This window comes from Aptenodytes forsteri, unplaced genomic scaffold, assembly GCF_000699145.1.
Source record: "Aptenodytes forsteri isolate BGI_AS27 unplaced genomic scaffold, ASM69914v1 Scaffold40, whole genome shotgun sequence".
In the NCBI taxonomy this organism is placed as follows: domain Eukaryota; kingdom Metazoa; phylum Chordata; class Aves; order Sphenisciformes; family Spheniscidae; genus Aptenodytes; species Aptenodytes forsteri.
This window is the reverse complement of record NW_008796077.1, coordinates 35,937-41,761: the sequence shown is the minus strand read 5'-3', so window position 1 is coordinate 41,761 and position 5,825 is coordinate 35,937. Positions and strand designations below refer to the sequence as shown.

The following is a 5,825-nucleotide window of genomic DNA, read 5'->3' as shown; positions in this document are numbered from 1 at the left end:
CGGTGATCTTAGAGGTCTTTTCCAACCTCAATGATTCTATGATTCTATGATTCTATAAAAGAGATCAGGAAATGCGAAAGTTAAGAGTGGTCACAATTCATAAGTACTGGTTTCGCATCATAGTTATACAGTGACATGACTTGCACTATTTTACACCACTATTTTCATTATCTTTTATAATTGACCTTTTTGCTTCCTTAAGTTCATCACGTAGTAGATCACACTCTAATTATATTTTGCAATGCCAGGCATTTCAGGATTCCTTTCTGACCCAGTTGTGCTACTGATGAGCAGTGCATTTCAGCAGTAAATCAGAAAAGGTTTCTCCTACGACTGTGTATCACACATGTCAATCCTGGGTGAAATCTAGCTGCCCCTGTTGCATAGAGCAGGGAAAGATTGCAGCATAGGATTGAGAGGTCCTTTCAGGAGGCTGGTTTTTGTTGTTTTGTCCTTGCTGCTTCTTTCTCCATCTCTGTCCAGACCCCTGTCCCACAATAAGGTACAGGTGTTGGCTATGTAAGATTCCTTGACTACTAATAAATCATCATCAGATTGTACCAAAACATATCCATTTTTAAACACAGCATCCTGCAAATCTTTTATTAAAATTCTTAGAAAAAATAGTGGAGGGCCCAGCAAAGCTCTGAAGGAGCCTTGTCCATGTGAGCCGTATCTTTCCCCAGGTAAATGCAAAAAGGTATTAGGGCCATGCTCTGACAAGTCGTCGGTCCATTTGCCCACCTAACAGATAATTTTTCTTCCTGCCTTCCTCTTTGTTCTTAGGCTGTCAGAATGCAGACGGCCTGAAGGCCATTCTACCTTCTTGATCGAGATGTATATATGAAAAACCATGCCCCTTTGACAGTTCAGAGGCCTGTATTTGATCTGTTTGGGTCTTAGGCACAGTCATTAGGGCTCAGACCTGTCTACAAAGATATTTCTGGTAAGCAGACAGATTAAAACCTTTGCTTTGCCTTGCAGCATTTGTGGACCCTACACTAAGCAAGTCATATTGCAGTTAGCATCTTGCCTTTCACACTCCATACTGTGCTTATATACACAAACTTGCTAGGTCAGCACATTCAGTCCCAAACCACAGTGTGTATATGAAAGAGCTGTTACCCCAGAGTTGAGCAGAGTTGAGAGGAACAATTTGCATAAAGCCTAGAAAACAACAGAACAGGGTTATAGCACAAGTCAAAGAGAATGGGACAGTTCCCTCTAAATTCATAGCCAGTAGTTAAAGCAGTTTTTGTGTGAATTTGATCTGCCACTGCTAAGCCACAAGGAGTGTAGACCTATAGATTTCCTTCAGAAAGTCCTGAGAACAAGTTCAACTTTTCAAAAATAAATAGCTAGCATGCAGCATAAAGTTAGACTACCTGTCCTTGAACTGCTTCTATGTTTTTGACCGACTTCAAAGGCAGTATTTCATTTGAAAAAAATGAAACTATCCTCCAACAGTGGATTAGTGGACAGGATGAGATGGTACCCCCATTATGAAGAAATCCTCCAAATTGTCTCTGAGAACTTAGCAGGCAAGCAGGCCTCCTTTAAGGAGGAGAGCTCTTAGGAAGGTGTGATTTCTTCCCCTTCTTATAGGAGACAAAGCAAAATTCTTGGAGGACATAACTCCCTGACCTACCTCTGAGCTCCGATTACCATTTATTTCCAGCTTGGATGTCTCTTCTGAAGAAACTACCATCATGCATCAAATATTTGGGGGCTTTCTGAGATCCAGAGGTACTTTTCCACAACTATTGCTCACCTTGGAATTGTCTGTGCCCTTCTGTCTGCCTGTGATAAACAGCTGATCATGTGACTGGCTGTGCTGGTTTTGGCTGGAATAGAGTTAATTTTCCTCATAGTAGCTAGTATGGGGCTATGGGACAGCTGACCCCAGCTGACCAAAGGGATATTCCACACCATATGATGTCATGCTCAGCAAATAAAAGCTGGGGGAAGAAGGAAGGGGGGGTGTTCGGAGTGATGGTATTTGTCTTCCAAGTAACCATTACACGTGATGGAGCCCTGCTTTCCTGGAGATGGCTGAACACCTGCCTGCTGATGGGAAGTAGTGAATGAATTCCTTGTTTTGCTTTGCTTGTGTGCGTGGCTTTTGCTTTACCTATTAAACTGTCTTTATCTCAACCCATGAGTTTTCTCACTTTTACCCTTCCGATTCTCTCCCCCATCCCACCAGGGGGGAGTGAGTGAGCGGCTGTGTGGTGCTTAGTTGCCAGCTGGGGTTAAACCATGACACTGGTGTAGTAGGTATGAAGGACGGAAACTGGCACAGTCAGTTGACTTCCCCTATTGCTGAGCTTTTCAGCATTCCAATCATGTGCTTGAGCTGCAAAGCAGTTTCCGATTCCTACGAGGCCTTCCTGGATGTTCCTTTGCATATAAAAGTAAGAGGGTTTGTAATTGTGCTTCAAGACGTCCTGAGGCCCCTGTAGCTTTCCAGAATCCATGCAGTTGACTTAAAAATGTATACTGCAAACACAAGAGAGCTTGGTGGTGGGTGGGAAGTGGAATGGACTGTGTCTTTCTGGGGAGGCCATGGCAGTGGTCTCCCCGTAGGTGCTGGCTTTAAGCTGGACAAGCACGCGTTATCCTCTCTGCACCCTCGATGTACTCTCATCCTTCTTCATTTTGCTTCCCTCAACACCCGTCTGGCTCCGAGGCTGATGAGTTGTCTTGTTTTCATTATTGATGACCCTGCACGCCATCGGTAGATGAACTGTGTTGTGCCACAGAGAGGTAGCTCTTGATAGCCCTGGGAATCCCTTGGAAATGAAGGAAATGTTCAGCATAATACTCTCTTTCTGACTCCTTCTGGACACTGCTTGGGGGTTCATGGTGGGTCTCCTCAGCCTCAGCTACCTGGGTCTTTGTGTAAACTCCTAGTAAGTGTTTGGGCGAGGGCATTTACCTGAGCTCAGTGCTCTCCTTTCTCACTCCTCCAGGCAGCCTCATCTGTCACCGCAGCTCTGGAGGACTTGTGAAACCCGAGCAGCTGGATGGCGAAAACTGCTTTAAATGTAGCAAGAAAGATGATTACTGACGACATAATACTAGATCCTGCGTGAATGTGTTGCATGTCATTGAGCATGAGTTATCTTTTCCCATAGATTAGATGCACAATAATGAGACTCAGTTGTGGGTTTTTAAAAAAATTTTTTAAATTCAGTTCTTATGGAACTGAGTAGCCTTAAAATAGTGTAAGGATGTGTGATACCTGAAAGCTTGTCTGGCTTTCTGGGGGGAAAAAGGGTGCATTTCAAGGGTGCATCACACTTGGCTCTGTGCTTGGTTTCAAGATGTGAAAAGATGGTCTGCTCCGACAGAGCTGCTTTGGCTGAGAAGATTCCTGCCATCCATTACACGTTGCTTTAGGGAAAACCAAGTGTTCATGATCCCCAAAGATGTATTTATACACCTCTAGCCCCTGGTCTTTGAAGGCTATTTCATGAAGTACTTCAGGATCATTTCTGAGCCCTCTTGGTCTCTCCTTAGGTTGTGGAATATCCAAGTACTTGGATCTTTGGTCATGCACATCACAGGCAGCTGGAGAACCGCTCCTCTACACCTTATATGCTGTTCTGGTACATAGCAGTAGCAGCTGTCATGGGGGACACTATTTCTGCTACACAAAGGTAAACAGCATCTTCCTTCCTAGCAGGGGAAAAATGTGGGCTGACTTGGTCTCTCCTTAGGTTGTGGAATATCCAAGTACTTGGATCTTTGGTCATGCACATCACAGGCAGCTGGAGAACCGCTCCTCTACACCTTATATGCTGTTCTGGTACATAGCAGTAGCAGCTGTCATGGGGGACACTATTTCTGCTACACAAAGGTAAACAGCATCTTCCTTCCTAGCAGGGGAAAAATGTGGGCTGAGAAGACACGAGGGCATTTACCTGAGCTCAGTGCTCTCCTTTCTCACTCCTCCAGGCAGCCTCATCTGTCACCGCAGCTCTGGAGGACTTGTGAAACCCGAGCAGCTGGATGGCGAAAACTGCTTTAAATGTAGCAAGAAAGATGATTACTGACGACATAATACTAGATCCTGCGTGAATGTGTTGCATGTCATTGAGCATGAGTTATCTTTTCCCATAGATTAGATGCACAATAATGAGACTCAGTTGTGGGTTTTTAAAAAAATTTTTTAAATTCAGTTCTTATGGAACTGAGTAGCCTTAAAATAGTGTAAGGATGTGTGATACCTGAAAGCTTGTCTGGCTTTCTGGGGGGAAAAAGGGTGCATTTCAAGGGTGCATCACACTTGGCTCTGTGCTTGGTTTCAAGATGTGAAAAGATGGTCTGCTCCGACAGAGCTGCTTTGGCTGAGAAGATTCCTGCCATCCATTACACGTTGCTTTAGGGAAAACCAAGTGTTCATGATCCCCAAAGATGTATTTATACACCTCTAGCCCCTGGTCTTTGAAGGCTATTTCATGAAGTACTTCAGGATCATTTCTGAGCCCTCTTGGTCTCTCCTTAGGTTGTGGAATATCCAAGTACTTGGATCTTTGGTCATGCACATCACAGGCAGCTGGAGAACCGCTCCTCTACACCTTATATGCTGTTCTGGTACATAGCAGTAGCAGCTGTCATGGGGGACACTATTTCTGCTACACAAAGGTAAACAGCATCTTCCTTCCTAGCAGGGGAAAAATGTGGGCTGAGGAAGACAAACTTTCACGGCAGTGTTACTGGCAGCCAAGGTTTTGGAGGAGAAGGTCTCCTTACGGGAGATTGGATTTGTTTTGGCATGCTCTTGGTTCTGCAGTTTTTCTGCCTGGGTTTTTGTGGAGAAACCATGCAGTTCACCTCCAGATATCGAAGCCTTTCTTTGCAGACCAGCAATGGACTGTGGTATGAGAAGAATGATACATCTGTGGTTCTTTGTGACATCAACAACAAGCAACAACACTTCGTGACATCAGGCAGCAAGCTTATCTGTTGTTTAATGTCGGGTAATAACAATTATTAAAGTGTATTTAGGATATGTTTCCTTTTCATAGTTTTGGTATTTTTCTTATCATCATCCTGAGTGTTTCTCTTTGTGTCATAGGAGACAATTACTACCTGCATCATTCAGTTGCTCTCTTTTCCCTCCCACACTGCAGCTTTCTTCACAGCTGCCCTGCTACAGCCACACTCCTTCAAAGAGTGGCTACTGCTAAGCTGTGGATCCATGCTATTTCAGGTCTCCATCATCAAGGGCTTTCTAGACCCCACTGGATGAAGCCCCGAGCATTGTGGTCGGACCTCCTAGCCAGTGCTGCTTGCAGCTGGAGGACTGCAGGACTGAGGCCCTCCTGGCGTCCTTTTTATCTGGAATGAACCAATGACCTTGTCATTTTCCTGGATTTGTAAACATAAACTGATTTCTAAACATAAGTTCTGCCTGTAATTTTTCCAGAAAATTCCTTCCCAATAAATGAATTGGTCTTCCTTCCATTATCACAAACTGACAGTATAGTAAATGTGGACCTACTTCTACTAATAACGGGATTGTTATCCCCATTGTCACGGGGTGCCCTTCAATTCCTAGCATCTAAACTTTCTCTTGACTTTATTAATCTGAGTATTAATTTATCATAGAGTAGGTCACACCTGTGTCTATCAGAAATTCTAAAGTGTGATTATTGACTTTTATCATGATTTGAGCATGATCTCCTACCACTAGTTTGCACGCCGCAAGGGTTCTAGGCTCTCCCATCACCTGTCATTGTTGAGTGTCATACTGAGGGAATTCTGCCAATTCCTCAGCATTTTCTCTGCATGGCAGTTTCCAAGCAGGGGGATTCCCA

The 5,825-nt window shown here is 44.2% G+C and overlaps 1 long non-coding RNA gene across 2 annotated transcripts in view; it reads left to right on the top strand.

Moving 5' to 3' along the window:
- Positions 1-5,026, top strand: part of LOC103905071 — a 19,598-nt gene extending 14,572 nt beyond the window's left edge. For both annotated transcript variants that reach the window (XR_657929.2, XR_657928.2), the window contains exons 3-5: positions 2,973-3,522; positions 3,723-3,862; positions 4,651-5,026. This is a non-coding gene — a long non-coding RNA (uncharacterized LOC103905071). The remainder of the gene's footprint in view (positions 1-2,972; positions 3,523-3,722; positions 3,863-4,650) is intronic.
- The last annotated feature ends 799 nt before the right edge of the window (positions 5,027-5,825 follow it).